Source organism: Juglans microcarpa x Juglans regia, chromosome 2D (genome assembly GCF_004785595.1).
Source record: "Juglans microcarpa x Juglans regia isolate MS1-56 chromosome 2D, Jm3101_v1.0, whole genome shotgun sequence".
NCBI classification, from domain to species: domain Eukaryota; kingdom Viridiplantae; phylum Streptophyta; class Magnoliopsida; order Fagales; family Juglandaceae; genus Juglans; species Juglans microcarpa x Juglans regia.
Window position 1 is genome coordinate 23066311 of NC_054596.1, and position 19479 is coordinate 23085789.

Here is a 19479-nt window from a genome sequence, read left to right on the forward strand (position 1 = left end):
TGGGATTTAAGCAATCCTCGTAATGGAGTCCGTGATGATGAATATTTTTTGAGTGTTAATACATCAAAAAAATGAAATGAAGATGATCATTTTATTTTGGCATCTCAAGCATCTCAAGTATTCTACTTAGATGACCCGAAGTTAGGAAATCAATGGCGAGTAGTACAAAAATATTCTCCAAGAAATATATATGATGATATCCTTCAGGCGGAAGGATAAGATGAAGAAGATGACCCCTCTACTCAAGAAGCATACCAAGAGAGTCAACCCGACTTAAATTTGTTTGTGGATTTCAGCCAGTATGAGATGATTCCATTAAATAGAGAAGATATTGAGGCTGAAATTGTTGATGCGACAGTTGAGGAAAATGATGAATCATCTGAAGTACCTACGGATGATGAGAGCGAATTGTCAAATGAAACTGATACAGATTATGATTGACCAATCATGTGTTAACATTACACTTGATGACAAATATTTTACTTATTGAATATATCAGTAGTTTGAAATTATGCCGCCAAAGAGGAAGGAAGTTTGCAACATCTCCACCTGTTCCTAGCTCTCATTCAGACTCACCATTAGAGATTGACTCTACAGAACAAGGAAAAAATCTAATACTCGTAAAAGTTATTAATTAAGGTCCTATAATAGACATATAAATGAAATTGATTACAATGTTATATTTTATAGAGTCTACAGTACAATTTCGTCAAGGTCGAGGCACCACTAGAGGGGTGGCGTTGGAAAAATATCGGAAGGTGAGTAAGATCAAGGTTAACATTCCTGACGAACATACTGGGGGCAAAGGACAACCAACAGCTTGGCTTGTATCGCATGTGGGTGCTCTTAGACGAACTTACGCACCTTTGGCAACGACTTCATGGAAGAAAGTCCCCCAAGATGTTAAAGAGCTTATCAAGAAGCATTGTTTGGTAATGTTTAAAACATTGATTTAGTAGAATAAATTTCTATATTTTACTTAAATTTAGAATATTATAAATGATAATGTGTTTGTGACTATTTTTTTAAGGATAATTTCGAATTAAATTTTGGTCAGAGAGAGGAGCGTAAGACTGTGGAAGAGCTTATGGGTAATGCATTCCGCAAATATAAGACGAGGTGTCATGACCATTTAATAAGTTTGAAAAGAAGGAAGATGCATGCCAATATCCTTTTCAGGATGTCCGACCTTCTGAGTGGGAAAAACTTTGTAACATATTTGAGAATCCATCATATCAGGTATAATTAAATTTAATTATTTTACTTGTCCTATTTGTCATTTTGCTTCATAATATTTTCAATTTCTTTGCAGGAGCGAAGTTCTATAAACAAAACAAATATATCAAAATCGAAAATTAATCATCATGCAGGCTCAAGATCTTTCCATCGTCTCTCTAAGAAATTGGTATTGCTATTTTTTTTATTAGATATAGTTAATTATTTGGATGAATCATAATGATTTTATATCTTAACACATTTATTGTAGCAAGATTCAGATACCAATTATGATCTGACAAAATTATATGCTGCATCGCACACTGATCGTAATGGAGAGTGGACTCAACCTGATGCCCGTGAAAATTATGTAAGTATTATAACCTGTTTTCATTAAATATATTAGAATATTTATGACGACATTAATTCTTTATATTATATAAGTCTATGATAAAATGGTTGCCCTACGTGCTGAATCTGCGTCAGATCAAAATTCATCAACAAGTGATATTGATATTTTTACACAAGTCTTGGGTCAACGTTCAGGATATTTGAGAGGTTTGGGTCACTGTATAAAGCCTTCTCCCTCTTCCTCTTCTTCTGGGAATGCATCTATGACTTCTATAGCGCTAGAGAATGCGAATTCCAGAATCGAAGAATTGACTGCAAGACAGCATGAGTTAGAGGCTCAATTGGCAAAACAAACAGATATGGAGATGCACCTCAAACAACATGAAGAACGACAAGAAGAGTTCAGAAGACAGATGCAACTCCAAATGCAGCAGCTTATGCAACAGTACAGGCCTCTAAGCGACTGATGGTTTTTTGCATACAGATTTTGGGATTATCTATTTATGTATGAACAATGCCCGTCTCACGGTTATTTATTTAGTTCGCACTTATTATAAAACTTTTGTGAGTGTTAAACAGTTTCTAGTGTATTTTTTCAAATATTATGAATGTCTATTTGGGTTTCTATTATTGACTTTAAATAAAATAGTTATCGTTCGAATGAACAAATACCGTTCGAACGGTAACATAATGTTCGAAAGCAATTTATTTTTGTCGAGTTCGAACGATCACATAACGTTCAAACGTCATTTATCTCCGTAGTGTTCGAACATAACTTATACCGTTTGAACCAATATACCGTTCGATCTGACCCTTTAACGTTCGAACGCAAAGCTACATTCATGTCGTTCGAAAGAATTCATGTTTGTTCGAACATATTTTGTTATCGTTCAAACTTGTTACTATTGTTCGAACGTAAAATTATTTCTGTTCGATTCTGGGACGAATTTCAACTGTAACAAAAGAAATTCCCGTTCGAACGTGTTCGAATGGTTTCCTTCAATTTCATCCCAAAAGATATTTTTTGGGACGAAATGGTGATTTTCGTCCCAATATACCTTTTGGCACAGTGTTGTTGGCACAAGCTTGGGATGATTTTTTTTCATTCTAAAATATTTTTTGGGACGAAATGACAGTCTTTTGGGATGAAAATTTTTGTCTCAAAAGACCCTTTCTGTTATAGTGAATGTGTACTTTTAGTTAAGATCTAACCGTGCGTTAAGATGGAGTATTTGATATTGATTACGTATAATAGTCTTATATACCAAATAGATCATCTTAACGAGGACCACATTGAATTAATATAGTGGTAGTTTAAGGTGTACAAAAGAATGGTATGACATATATGGGATAAAATGTAATTGCCTCCTATTTATTCGAGTGTACTTTCATAGACAAGGAAACAAAGGGTAGAAGTTTTAATCTCCATTGAAACTCACTATAAGAAAATTGTTTATTTGTCGCCAAGTATTTCTTGTGAAAATGATTATTTTATGCTAAAATGAATCTATTTTCGTCATAAATAGTCATTCTCGTCGCAAATAATCCGTCACAAATTCTTGTTTTTCTTATAGTGACTTGTGCTTGTGGTTTCTCCATATACGTTGATAAGATCTTAGAGCCAGTTTGGATTCATCTCAACTCATTTCAGTACTAGTATTCACTACTATTCACAAATTTCAACTCACAAATCTTACTACTATTCACAAACCATCTCATATTTGATCAATCCAAACCGGGGCCTTATATAGTGTGTTTTTTTTTATAGAACTGATTTAATAATAACAAAATAAGCAAGTTACAATATCTCCATTTCGGCCGCCCTGCAAAATTATAGACCTTTTTTAATAGTAGCATATTTTTGGGTCATGAATAAGATCATTAGCTTCGCTGAAGCAACTGATGTATCTAATTAGTTCAACACAACGTCGGTATATTTAATAGGTCGATATCGTTTTTGGGTTCTCTAGCTTTACACATAACAAGTTTGGTGTCAAGGCAAATATGCAATGGGCTTTCATCATTATCTAGATGAGAAGGATGGGGAAGGATGCATGGGCAAGGTTGAGGTGAGGTGGATGGGGTAGGGCCGGAATGACATGCAGGTCACTAGCAGCTTGTAGCACATGGCTGTTGTCCTTTTGAGTGCAAATGGCATGGCGAATCTGCAATCTTTTTCTTTTTAATTAATTAATTATTTTTTATTTGCTTATGAATTCTGATTAGCGCAGCTGGTATACTAATTATATTATCATGTCTAGTAATTTAATACGCATATATATATATATATGTATGTATTTATGTGTGTATCACCAAAGTTGTCGACTCATGCGTAGTCCGTTCGTTTTCTTTAAATGTCGGGATGCAAAAGATCTATCGAGCTTTTTAGTGAACAAATCTTATTTATTTATTGAAAATCTTGCATGTATGGAAGCAAAGTTCATAGAAATGTATGAATACCATGAATACAAGCAACATGATCATTTGAAAGCTATAGGCTTTGGTAAGGCATGATAAGCAACTGGTAGAATTACTAAAGCGTACGATGTTTGAATTAATCTGAACACAACATATATATTTTAAATAAAAACCGATGTCCAAATTTTATTATGCAGTATAATATCTGAATAGCATCATATCAAATTTCAAGTTTTTCAGTTTTTTATTTATTTGTAGTTGAGTAGATATATTGGTCCCATTTAAATTTTTAATTCCACTGTGTTTTGTTCAAACATCTATTTACCCTGTTAAGTATGTTACGAAGAAAGGTTTTTCAAATCCTTTTACATAGACTAATTACATAGTATAAATGTATGTGAAACTGACAGCAAACTCTTTAACATGAGTAGAGACATAAAGCTATAATCATACCATGTTGTAAAGAGAAGATGGTATATTGTGCGCCTATCCTTCTCGAATGCCCTGTTTTTAAGCTCTCTCTTTGTTCCACTAGGGTTTTTTTGCTGTCCAGAACTACAGATCTACAATAATTCCCTAGGTCCCGTAGCCGTCAACATGTTGCCTCACTACAGGCCCCTCATCCATGCCATGATCTTTAGGTTGAACCCAACCCCGTCCCTTTCTTACGGACACATACACGAGCCACACACACTATGGTAGGTCTCTTTCACCACACATTCCACTCCCAAAAGCCGTAGCCTTTCGAGCATCGTCTGTAACACTAGGACCCAATCAAGCTCGATTTTTTTTTTAAATATATTTTTGGACTAGTGGAATTATTTTTTAGAAATTGAGACGTGATCGATGACTCAAGAAAAAGACCAAGACCCAAGCCTACACCCGTGTCTTTTAAACCATTAAAACCAACTGAGTTTATAATTTTTTTTTTTTGCCGCCACGCACGATTGCACTCCTAAGCACGTACGCCTCTATTCTCCTCAGCTTTAGGGTTTTTGTTTTTGTTTTGTTTCAATCACCTTTTTTTTTTTTCACACGTTAACTTCCTCGCACATTTTCTTTTCCGTCTATTTTCACACCTAGAGTTTTCCTCACGTCCACGGCATGCATGATATTGCACGTCACTTTCCTCTCATTCTCTAGGGTTCTTGTTCGTCGCCTATAAATATATACATACGTATGGCCCGCATGTGATAGTTTATCAAGCCTATAGCTGCCGCAAACCTCCCACGACAGTCTCCACCCCCACTGCCCAACCTCTTCCCCTCCGTAGCCCACTTCTCCTCCTCACTGTGAGCCCTCCCCCTCAGCGTAGCCGTGCAGCACCCCCAACCACTGCCACAAACGAGCCAAGCCAGCAACGCAGCACAATATTTTTCCGTGACGCCGCTGCCTTGCCACACGAAATCATAGCCAGCAACTCGTCCTTTAAATAGCGCACCACCCTCCAGCCCATCCTCACCACCACGGAAAGCCAACCATCATGGTAGCTGCTGCTATGCCTTGCACCTCCATACCCAGCCGCTGATACACTTAGGACGTGAAAGGCTCTGTTTTTACACGTCAAAACAGGGGAAGCATCCCCACCGTGAGCCACGTCGTTAGCCCCCCTCCACATCGATGCCACTACCATCAAAGGACCCCAGAGGTCGAGCCTTCACTTTCGAACACTGCCCTGGTCTCACACCTCGCTGCATCAAGGTGAGTTTTCGTTCTTTCTCTCTTCGTCTCTCATTCGCTCACCACTCTTTCTTGTTCGCTCGTGCGCAGCCTAGCTGGACGGAGTCTCCGCCGCACTCCCGCTCTTCTGTCACTCCAGCTCGGTCCCTCTAGCTAGCCCCATCGCGCCTTACCCCTCCACGCATGCCTCGGTTTCCCTTGGGTAAGCTACTGCCGTCGCATACTGGGTGTTCATCCTACATGTGTGTTCATCTGGTTTAGTCTTATAAGTTATATATACGTACATAATATTTATATATATATATATACATATATATGATATATATAGAAAGTTTTAACCATTAGGTACTTACCAGTTTTAACCTAATATATATATGGAAAGTTCCCAAATTTTTGTTTTTGGGTGAGAGGTTTTTTTTTTTGGGTTATGTTTTTAATAAATGGTCTTGGTTTAATTTTACTTAAGAAAATACATATTTTTTTTATAATGATAATAATAAAGATTTGTAATATGGTATTAGTACTATTATATATATATATATATTTTTTTAATATATTTTTAGAAGTACAATGTAGTGCAAGACTTTTATTTTGAACTCTTTAAAGAGAGACTAATTAAGTCTATTTTAATTAAATGGTATTTTTGCTTTGTCTACCTTAATAGATTTTTGATATAATTATGTTACCCAATTTTATAATTTAATCTCATTAGTAAATAAGTTAGATTTTGTATTTTGTTCAGACTGATTATTGGGACATTGATGAATTTAGAAAATGTGACGATATTTTAGGATTACATGAAGTTAGGTTTTTGAAGAATTAAAATTGGTTATTTTTGCATCTTAGGCTCAAATATTGAAATATGTGTTCGATTGGAAATTTATGAGAATTACGTTATTATGTTATAGGTGATGATTAATAATTGTTTGGCATTTTGAGAAAATTTCTGAAAAGCTAAGAAGTCTAGGTAAGCAGGGCGTTACAGTTGGTATCAGAGCCAGGTTTGAGATTCTGCATACTACAATGAGGTGTTTGATGAGAGTTAAGGTTTTAGAATTTTGTAGGCACTGGATCATGACGTTGATAAAATAATTTTCAGAGTTGTGGTGTAGACATTTGTGGACTATAGGAGGTGATTTTTATCGATACTTAGGGTATTAGAAGTTTCAGGCGTTAGGCAAGATATCTTATGAAATTTGTAGGGTAGGATTTTTATAGATCTTCTGAGATGGTCATGTTGATTGAGGTTCGTTTCGGTTTTATAGACCGCATATAAGGCTTTTGACAGGATTGAAGGTTTAAGAGTCTAGAGTTATATAGTTACTACTGTTGCATGTACAATTTTTTATATGTATTTATGTTTGTTTTACTTTTACCACCATTTGCTTATTTTGTACGAACCCTTTATTTTTGTAATGATTTTTAATAATCTAAGTTGTTAGGATGCCACCTCGTCGTCGGGAAAGAAATTTATCAGGTATGAATGCGACAAATGATGAATGGGGGATGCACCATAGAACAGCTTAATCGAATGCATCCTCCCACCTTCAATGGTCGGGGCGATGCAACCTTAGCAGGAGACTGGATCCAAGACATTAAGGAGATACTCCGCTTTATAGACTGCATGGACGAATAGAAGGTTCTATACTCTGCTTCCAAACTAATGGGAGAAGAAAAAAAATGGTGGATTTCTGAAAGAACTATTAGAGAAGCTGAAGGGATGGAAATAGTTCGTTGGCTGCACTTCAAGTAGATTTTTCTGGAAGGCTTTTTCCCAACCTCAGTCCGAGACGACAAGGCTATGGAGTTCACAAATCTGCTGCAAGGAGCTATGACAGTACACTCGTACGCAGCTAGATTTTTTGAGTTATCACGTTTTGCTACACATTTAATCCCTTATGAGGAGAAGAAGGCTCGTAAGTTTGAACAGGGGCTGAATGAAAAGATTTACGAACGAATTGTGGGCTTTCAAATTTGAAACTTTTCAGAGTTGGTGAATAAGGCCACAATATTTGAAGGGAGCCTTCAAAGAAGCGCTGCATTGTTGGAATAGAGGAAGAGGACTACGCCACAGAGGTCTCAATCTGCGATGGATCAAGGGCCGTGGAAAAAGAGAAATGATGGGAGCAACTCAGGGCAAAAGCAAATGCAGGGAAATCAATCGAAAAGCCTCTGTAAGTTTTGTAATCGTGCACATATTGGTGAGTGTAGAAGGGAAGTGGGGGCGTGTTTTCGATGTGGTAAGACCGAACATCTTATCAGGGAATGCCCTTTGCTGCTGACAGACAACAAGAAGCCTAACCCACATCCAGGTTTCCAGCAAACAAATTAGGAAAATAATCAACGTAGAATGGGACCAGCTCGAGTGTTTGCACTGACATCTGAAGATGCTGAGGATGACAACAATGAGAACATAGGTACCTCACTCTACTTCTCCTTGAAATCTTTTCATTTGAGTCAAGGTTAATCATGCTTGCATGGAACTATTCTAATAGTATATAGCTTAGAATATTGAAGTTGGGTTGAAAGTAGATTTTCTAAGGATTCAAAATTTGTGAATCGAGGTTATTCAGGACTTAAGCTTGGAACTTTTGATTATACTAGATTATTTTGGGAGTTCTTTGTTAGTTAGTTGTGACATTTAGAGAGGAAAAAAAATGTACAGAGTGGTTAAATGTGGAGGTCAGATCTTTTTCGATGTATGTGATTGAGATTCAATGTTTTTAGGACTATAAGTTGTTAGAGTGAACAGTGGAAGCGTGGTTTTGGGTGAGTGATAGTTTGAGAGTCTTTCTCCTTATTTGTATAGGGTTCAAGGATTATGTGGAGAGTTTGAGATTGTTTTAGGTTTTAATTGTATTGTTGAGGTTTATAGTTCAGATATGATCTGTCGAAGTGCAATTCAATGTGCGCGAATAAGTGTGAAGAATTAAATATTTGGACTTTGCTTTAGGTGTAACAAATTTTGAGGAAGAAATTTTTTTTAAGGGGGGGTGAATGTAACACCTAGACCCAGTCAAGCCTGATTTTTTTTTAAATATATTTTTGGACTAGTGGAATTATTTTTTAGAAATTGAGTCATGATCAATGACTCAAGAAAAAGACCAAGACCCAAGCCCACACCCGTGTCCTTTAAACCATTAAAACCAACTAAGTTTATAATTTTTTTCTTTTTGCCGCCACGCACGATTGCACTCCCATGCACGTATGCCTCTATTCTCCTCAGCTTTAGGGTTTTGTTTTTGTTTGTTTCAATCACCTTTCTTTTTCACACGTTAGCTTCCCCACATGTTTTCTTTTCCGTCTATTTTTACCCCTAGAGTTTTCCTCACGTCCACGGCATGCATGATATTGCACGTCTCTTTCCTTTCTTTCTCTGGGGTTCTTGTTTATCGCCTATAAATATATACATACGTACGGCACGCATGTGATAGTTTACCAAGCCTATAGCTGCCGCAAACCTCCCATGGCAGTCTCCACCCCCACTGCCCAACCTCTTCACCTCCGTAGCCCATTTTTCCTCCTCACTGTGAGCCCTCCCCCTCAGCGCAGCCGTGCAGCACCCCCAACCACTGCCACAAACAAGCCAAGCCCGTAATGCAGCACAATATTTCTCAGTGACGCCGCTGCCCTGCCACACGAAGTCATAGCTAGCAACTCCTCCTTTAAATAGCGCACCACCCTCCAGCTCGTCCTTACCACCACGGAAAGCCAACCACTGTGGTAGCTGCTGCTCTGCCCTGCACCTCCATACCCAGCAGCTGATACACTTAGGACTTGAAGGGCTCTGTTTTTACATGCCGAAACAGGTGAAGCATCCCCACCGTGAGCCATATCGTTAGCCCCCCTCCACTTCGACGCCATTGCCATTAGAGTATGCCGAAGGTCAAGCCTTCACTTTCGAACACTGCCCTGGTCGACGCCCAGCCCCAGACCTTCGCATGCCTCGTTGCATCACGATGAGTTTCTGTTCTCTCTCTCTCTCCGTCTCTCTCTCACTCACCACTCTCTCTCGTTGGCTCGTGCACATCCCAGCTCGACAGAGTCTCCGCCGCACACCCGCTCTTCTATCACGCCACCTCGGTCCCTCCAGCCAGCCCCATCTCGCCTCACCCCTCCATGCATGCCTCGGTTTCCCTTGGGTAAGCTGCTGTCGTCGCATACTGGGTGTTAATCCCATATGTGTGTTCGTCTGGTTTAGTGTTATAAGTTATATATACATACATAATATATATATGATATATATGGAAAGTTTTAACCATCAGGTACTTACCAGTTTTAACCTAATATATATATATATATAGAAAGTTCCCAGATTTATGTTTTCGGGTGAGAGGTTTTTTTTTTTGGTTATGTTTTCAATAAATGGTCTTGGTTTAATTTTACTTAAGAAAATACATGATTTTTTATAATGATAATAATAAAGATTTGTAATATGGTATTAGTACTATTATATTTTTTTAATATATTTTTAGAAGTAAAATGTAGTGCACGACTTTTATTTTGAACTCTTTAAAGAGAGACTAATTAAGTCTATTTTAATTAAATGGTATTTTTCCTTTGTCTACCTTAATAGATTTTTGATATAATTATGTTACCCAATTTTATAATTTGATCTCATTAGTAAAAAAGTTAGATTTTGTGTTTTGTTCGAACTGATTAGTGGGACATTAATGAATTTAGAAAATGTGACGATATTTTAGGATTATGTGAAGTAAGGTTTTTGAAGAATTAAAATTGGTTATTTTAGCATCTTAGGCTTAAATGTTGAAATATGTATTCGATTGGAAATCTATGAGAATTACGTTATTATATTATAGGTGGCGATTAATAATTGTTCGGCATTTTAAGGAAATTTCTGGAATGTTAAGAAGTCCAGGTAAGAGGGGTGTTTCATCGTTTGTCCCTGCTTGCATGCATGCAACCCTACTCTCCTCCCCGTCAACTCGCTATCCCCCCTGTCCCAACCTTCATTGTTGGGCACATGAGCACGCAAGATCAATTTGGAGAGTGTGGCCACCTGGCATTTCCATACTCTTTCCCAAAGACCCACATGATCGTCTATGGGTATCTGTTTTGCTCTTTGTTTTTTATTTTTAGCTAGACGTTGAAGCTTTTTTTTTATCATCATCTTCCGGATGTCTATCCCTCCCAACACTTTGCAAAACCACGTAGGTGCTCTCTTCTGTGGATAGGTGGCTTTTGGCCACCTACTCTATCTGAGAATGCAAACGACGTAAGATTAGAGGCACACTGCCATTCCCACAATCGGTAATTTGTCGTATTTGATTTGTAGGAAAGTTTTAAAGTTTAAATTCTTTTGCAACTCAAATGTTGTCATATTAGCTATGTGAAAGGTGTGCCCTCTACACTAACTTACAAGTAGATTTTCATCTTTTTTCTTTTAATTTAAACTACATAGAGTGATAATGGGTATAACTCATGAATGGAGTTGGTTTGTAATACATGCATCAAAGTTTTGTTAATTTCGGACAACCTAATCTTCTACCATATAAAGCAATCTTTAGATATGTTCATAACTCCAACAAGTACATGCAAATTCCAATCCTCCTACATTTCCTCTAGAACAAAGTCTATTTCATCAAACTATAAAACTTGTAGTTTATACAAGTGAAACTTAGCAACCTTAAGCCCAACTTGCACCTAATATATCTCCACAATATCTTAAAAGTCTCCAATCCAAGGGCATTGTGACGATCCCAACCTCCGCTTGGGATGGAATGGAGACTTAGAGCGTTGGGACATGTAACACAAGGTTACATCATACACCCTCGTTCATGATAGTTAATATGCAATGCATCCCATCCTATAAATGCATCTAGCAGTATGCAGTAACCGCAACGGAATAAGGGTGATTAAACAAGACTTATGCAAGAATAAACTAAAACATCCTAATGTAATTCATAACCATTATAGGTTCAAATCATAAGGTAGCATAATCTTAGTACAATAATTATTGGTAATAAGTCTCCATGACTCAATCAACTGCTTCATGCGTTCTAATGCACGAAGGGTTAGGGCTATAACATCCAAATGAGGTCTAATATTTTGTTGAGATCTGACTCCTCTTCAATCAATCGGATCCATTGGTCCATCTGGTCCATCCTCGTCGAGTCCTAAAACAATTTTTATCATTCTAAGTGGAAGGATAATGGGTCCACACGGAGTGAGATTTATTTGAAATCTCAGTAAGTTAGATAATCAACGTGCACAAAGATAAATTATGCTTAATGAATGATAAATATGAAATGTGTGTGATGCAGAAAAATCAGTATATGTCTTCCATCTAAATTCCTCAACATTTTAAGAAAAACAAAGACACATTTTCTTACAGAGAACATTTTTCACTTTAACTGTCAAAAACATATATTTCATTATAACGTTTCATCACTATTAGCAATTTACATTTAATCATAACATTAATGCCATAACGTATAGTATCGTCACAGTTTCCTGTACGCATTGTGAGTACATGCTGGTGACTATAGTACAACAAATGTTGAAAATACATTGCCTATAGACTCGTTCTGAATGCATTGGTAACATAACATAACATCATCATAACATCATAACATATACACCCACCAGCCTTAAGTATCATAACATTTGACTTCGTTTCTACGTTATTTAAAAAAGAACTCATTCGAAGCTCATTGGATGTTCTTTGTCAACCTAGGGGTTACCACTTCATTTTTACTCACTCCAGAGTGGACAGAGAAGTTTCACTAGGATAATTCCCCAACCTAGCATTTCGGGACGTGATAAAAATTATTTTCATGTTATGCTTGAAAAATGTAGTTCATGACATGTACATATGTTGCAAGCTTTCATGTGAAAATGACATTTATATGTAATATGCTAAAAATGGTGGAAATGTCACATATCATGTAAGCAAGTAGTCATGTACTCAATGTACTATATAACTTGATGTTTCATTGTCAAAATAAAAATTCTAACATGAATGTGACATTTATCAATAAATCATAAATAATTTATCGAAGTGTAAGTTAGAGGCCAACTTACACACTCCCCGAGCTTGGAAAACTCGTAGCTGCTATAATCAAAGTTTTACAAAGTTGGATTTGAACTACTACGGAAGATGTTCATAATCAAAAGGTTTTAAAAATATATATTTACAAAAATACTCCTAAAATTAAAAAATTGCCACTAAGGCCCTAATTTTTCACTATTTACAAATAATGTGATATTCCATATGATATGGATAATGGTAGGCAGTGTATGAGATCCCACATTGCTTGGGAAGGAGAAGTTCTTGCTCTTTATACGGTTCCAATGGAACTCCAATTACATAATTGACTAGTCATTTTGAAGTATAGGCCATGTAGTTTGGGCCTTCTATTGGGGCATTACAAATAGTATCAGAGCCTATCCTAACCAGAAATGTGAGACTTGAGCCATGCCACCTATAATGGACAAGCCCGACGAGGAAGTCGGGAATTTTAGGGGGTAGATTGTGATATCCCATATGATATGGATAAGAGTAGGTGGTGTATGAGATCTCACATTGCTTGGGAAGGAGAAGTTCTTGCTCTTTATAAGGTTCCAATAGGGATCTAATTGTATCATTGACTAGTTCTTTTGGAGTATAGGCCAGTGGTTTAGGTCTTCCATTAGGGCATTACAAATGGAATTAAATTAGTCCTTAAGCATGCATGATATCTCTTAGTCTTTTTCATCAAGTAAAGTTTCAAAAACTAGAATTAAATCATGCATTTCCTTTATTATCTCAGTCACAAGGTTTTCTAAATTCTCATATTTCAAGCCTAAGTAAAATAATTCAAAACTTCATAAGTTAAGCATAACTTAATCAACACCGTGCATGCTTGGATGATCAATAAAAGATAGAATTAAAACCTATCCAGATATTTGAACCTCAAACTTAAGCCTTCAAAAATAATTCTAAGACATTAATAAATCATATAAAATCATACCAACTCATGACATGACTAAAAATTCAACCCAACATAATTCAAACAAAACTTCAAATCTGACCCGGTTTTGAACCTAGCATGCTAAAACTTATTTAAACTCAATCAAAATTCATTCTCATTGCATAAATTAAAACCTAACATGTTGTTCTAATACATAGCAAGAGACTAAGCAATACAAAAAGCATGGCCTCAAAAGCTCTCAAACTCACTATTTGCAAGATCACTCTCACAACCTACTCGACTTCAACTCTCTTGCACACTAGGAGGAGATCAAGAGCTCTCAATTACACAAGAGAGAGTTTGAGAAGTGGTGTGGAGAAATGAGGGAGTAGAGGGGGTTTTTATAGGCTCCAAGAGGGGAGGAGGGCCCCGACATTGGCTAGAGGAGAGCCTTGTGATTGGTGGAGTGGGCAGTGTTGGTCATGAGTGCAACTTCCAGCTTTGTGTCATTCTTGTGCAGATGTGAATAGTGCCCTATCCCTCATCATTTCTTCATTTCAAATGCTGCAAAGTGCTAAGTGGGTGTTGGAGCTGCCAAGTGGTGAAAAACAAAATGAGGCATAAGGTCATGCCATGGTTGATTTTCATTTCTTACTTGCATCACCTTTGTTTCATCTCCATGGTTGATTTGTGTAGTTATCATGATACCCCTTGAAGGATTTTTCAGGTGGTAGATGGAGGAGGATTGGCTGGTAAGTGATGATGTGTGTGTAGCTCAAAGAAAAGGTGAAGTTGGGGTTGTTGCCGAGTGGTATCTTACACAAAAGCCAATCAACTTTTGGCTCGATTTGGGCTGGCTTTGAGTCAAGGTTCACCATGATGACTGGAGGGGCTCTTGGGAATTGGAGGAGAAGTGAGGTGGCTTGTGGTGGTGGCTCAGCCATGTGTAGAAGTGCATCAAAACACAAGCCATTCGGTTTGGCTTCAACTAGGCCTCCAATGGAATAGGTTGGAAACTTTAGTTTAGTTTCCTTCGGGTTAAAACGACCCATACTCAAACTAAATTAAAGGAAACTATGTGAGGTGTTAAAAGACAAAAATTTTCTTGAGAAAAAGGTATAATTGGCATGGAATAGGGGTTGAATTGGTATAATGCACCAAGTGATGCATTAAGGTGTCGATTGTGATGTTTGGGCAATGACATGTCTTTGCCTCTAATGACATGTGATGTTTTAGTCTATGACTGATGAAAAACAAAAATAAAATTAATAAAGTCCAAATCAAAAAGGTAAATAATTAAAAATGAAATTAACCTTGAAACATAGTTTAGAGATTACTAATCATGTGGAAGTTGATTAATGCTCTTAACCCAAGTAAAAAACTTCAAAAAGAATTGTGAAAATGCAAGATAAGGCTTTGGGCCTTGTTGGGCATAAAAAGGTCATGAGAGGGAGTAGCATGGTTTATGGGCTTTGGGTGTGGGTTGATGGGAGGCCTTAGTTCCAAATTTTAAGAGGTCATGAGAGGCCCCAAGATCCATAAAGATGGGGCTTGAAAGGCCTGCCTTATCATAAATGGGTCATGGGTCAAAGCTAGCACTAAGTTAGGCTCAAAAGGCCGTATGCCTTCCTCACACCTGAACCAAATCTTTCTAAGGCTATCACACAAAGACTTAAACTCTTATAAGCTTGGTTCAAGGCTTCTAAGTCTTAGCCCATGACATTCAAGGGTTTAAGGGTTTTAAGTGTATCTATCACTAATGGGCTTGCTTACTAAACCACTCATACTTAATCCTTAAGCTTAACCACTAATGACACTAAGTGCCATAGTTTAATGGGTAAAATAATTATCTAACTAACTCCCTTAAAAAATAATAAAGCCCACAAATATACTATAGTATTGTAAGCTTATTCTAAGGGAGATTAAGGGTTAATCCTAATAGGTAATTAGGTGGGGTGTTAGAGGCATTGTCAAATTTCCGGAAAAATATTAGAAAGAATTTAACAAGATACCTTACAAAGAAGTGGTTGTCAAATTGAATGTAAGATTGAATCATTTTATATTTACTATTTTCAGTCAGGGATGTAAATATTATCTAGGGAATTTAAAGCGCCAGCTCAAATAAAATCAACCACATAGTTTCAACACAGCTTATACAAATATGTAAACAATTTTCACATGCTAATTGTAGCGTACACAAGTGAATCTTAACAACTTTAAAATTTCTCCACCTAAGAATCCATCGTATCTCGAAGGTCTCTATCCAGAGGCCTGAAAATTATTAGCAAAAATTTAAGAGAAATTTTGTTCTTTATCCAAGATTTTGTTATCTTCAATCACACCAAGTGTTATACAAACATGTAAACAATTTTCCCATACTAAGTAGTCTACACAAGTGAATCTTTGCAACCTTAAAATTTCTCCATGTAAGAATCCATAGTATCTTAAAGGTCTTAAATCTAGAGGGCTAAAAAATCGAGAAGTGTTACAGCCACAAATAGATTCCACAAAAATAAACACAAGTGGACATGGTTTCACATAATACGTTAGATCAACTTTATAATAAAAGTAATTTTACAATCTAATGTATCACATAAAGCCACGTTAGTTTGTGAGCTTATTTTTGTGGGATCTATTTGTTGCTAAAGCATTTCTCAAAAAGATATTAGCAAAGAGTTAAGAGAAATGTTGTTGATCTTCATCCAAGACTTTGTTATCTTCAATCATAGCAAGTAGCTAGCACATTTCAAGTAGTTGTCCATGGAACTAATCAACATATGAAAGTCATACGAACGTGTGTGGTTGAGGTTGACAAAATGTAGAATGAAAGTAGCATAAAATAGAAGAGTTAACTTTAGTAAGTAAAGATTGTCAAATTGAGTACAAGATCAAGCAAATATCATCTATGGAATTGAAACCATGAGCTTATGATTGCACTCTGATCCACTAAAAGATCGCTAGATCAAGTACTTATGCTATGCATATCCATTAGAATATATAAAAGTTCAAAATATATCTTTGTTATCATGAGTATTTGCTTTATTTGTTATTTTTCTTCATAATCTATATTTCGTCTCTTCTAATTGGGCCATCTAGTCAATTGTTCATCTAAAAAAAAAAACCCTTTTCTTGATTATTCTCTCTTGTTGACGTTTGGTGTTCTTTCTTGAATTTTACCTCTTTGATTTCTTCTGTTCTCTCATATTACCTAAAAAACCAAAAAAAAAAAAAAAAGTTGGAGCTAGGGGAGTCCCCTACCTCACGGGTGGAACAAGATGCTATGCCACCCCATGATGTCCAAATATTGTTGTGGGGTGGCTCGCAACCACCCGACAACCACATATATCTTGCAAAATGACCCTGAGCTACTATGCGAGGCGGAGATCTGGTTGCAATTTTTCATTTACTGCCTCAATAGCATATATATCATATTTGGATTTGAAGCCATAAGCTAATGGTACTTCCACTCTCCCTTACAAAGAGACCACAATTAACATTATGTTTTATCCATATTTCAATCAGAACCAATACTCACTTAGCAAATTTCCTTACAAACATTTAGCCACATTCCAAAACTTTGACATTAAAATCTCTCATTTCAAATATATTTAAGTTGTATAAATAAAATCAATTCACAGTTCAATGGCACCTAATTATTTATACTTCAAATCATATATCACACTCAGGTTTGTATGAAATCACATGCAAATATTTTCTTGATGAAATATAGTTATATATATATATATGTCCCCAAATGACATATTTGATTATAACCATTATCATTTGAACCCATTATATTTTATTCAACTAATTATATTTGGGGTAATTTAGAAATTAAATCGAGGTTAACCTGGATTTAAATCCACTTATTTCATAATCCCTTAAAATTCTTCCATCTCTCTCCCACAAAGTTCACCAATTTAAGTCAATTCTATTTAGTTTATAACAAATAGATAGTAGAAATCCAGTCAAAATACCTACTTTTCTCAAATCACCGTTTCCTCCAAAAAAAAAAAAAAATTCCGAATGATCTCCAGTCCATATGTTGGCAGCTCCAATTAGTTTTTTTATACATAATTAATAACCTTAATTTAAGAATTCTGAATGTAGGTTGAAACCATGAGTTTTAGTAATTTTCTTGATTGATTCTCCACTATCGGCAATTTAATGTTTTGAAAATGTCCTCCCACTAGAAGTCCTTAAGTTCAAACTAACAAGAATTTGAGAGGATAATTTTCCCACTAAGCCTAGGATTTGTAAGGCCAACAATATGTGCAATCCTTTTTATACTCCCACATTTTCATATGAACAGTATAATTTCACCGGGAACTTGTTAATTGAAGGGAATGGTTGGTTTTGTTTTTCAATTCTTGGTTCTTTTATTGTATTGCTTGGCTAGGTTGAGCTGTAAGGGTGCTTGGTATGACTGTTTTTCTCATGCTTGGAGTAGTGTGCCGTTAATCTCGCCATGCTTAGTTAGGTCTAGTGTCTTGTATTGTGGATTGTGTTCGGTGCTGATACTCCTGATAGTCTTATTTTTTAATCAGGTCTTTTGTGTTGTGGCCTTTGGTTGGTGCTGGTTTTCTCATGCTGCAGTATGTTATTGTCACTGCTATTATTCTGCCAAGGGTGGTGGCCTGATTTTGCCTGTGTTAGAAGTGTTGTCCTGACAGGTAGTGGCTGCTATTGTGCTGCCATGAGTGGTGGGTTGTTGTCGTGTTTCTTTTGTTCACTCATGCATGTCTCATATTGCTCGGTTGATCTTGTGAGCAGACGTGGTTGGTGTCTTAACTCTTAAGTAGCGGCTACCATCCTGTGCTATTATTGTACTCAGGCGCAAGCCTGCAAAGAGTTAGCCCGTTTGAAGGAAACAGCGCTCTTTTGGTAAGTTCTCTTTTTCTTCTTCTCCCCCTTCACCACGACGGTTTTTCTTCTTCCTTCAAATCTCTCCTCCTTTTTTTCCCTCTCCCCCACTCACCCTCACTCTCATGCCACTACACAACTGCTCTCTCTGTCACTTTGTGCGCCACTCCATCACAAATTCTCCCTAGCAAATCGTTCCACCTCCCTTCTCCCTGTGTGCCGCAGTGATTGCCATTGCCATTGCCACTGTCTTGCTGTCTTCGGTTGCTCATCACGGCGGTAAGCCTTGCTATCTCTCTCCATCTCTTTCTCTTTCTCTCTATCTCTCTGTCTCTCTCTCTCTCTCTCTCTCTTGATTCTCTAGTTTCAGTCAGGTTTAATTTCCCTTTGAGTGTGTTGTAGCAAGTCCTGGTTCTCTCGCTCATCTCCGTTCAGTTTCAGCCATCGTGCTCCGTCAAGCGTGACCAAGCCAGTAAGCTCCTTGCCTATTTCTCTCACTCTTTGTTTATATCTCTTCGTATGCCTCGAGAGTTACTTGTTTTCGTTATATACTCAGTACGTCGATGCCTCTGTTTGTACTCCGTCTGCGATTCGCATCCCCGACACCAGTGAGTATCTCTGTATAATGTCTCTGTTTGTGTCTCTTCTTCTCTCTATTATTTTATCTCTGTCACACGTTACAACCCTTGGGTTTCCCCTCTCACAGTAGCACTCTCCCTTCGAGATTTACGCCAAGACTACTTAGGTGGTTGTGATACTTATAGAGCACATGCTCAAAACGTAGATAATACACTCCCAAAGTTCAGATAAGTGATGCTCCTATGCTAAACTTTGTCTAAACGAAATGAGGTTGGTTTTTATGAAAAACTTGTATATTTTTTCATGGAACATTGGAAACAATCTTGGAAATTTTTTTGCATAACTCACTATATTCAAATAAGAAAAGAAAAATATTTTCTGTTATGATTGGTGTAGACATAAACATTTTTGGCACTGTGTTTCACAACTATATAAAAAGAGCGAATATGAAATCTCAAAT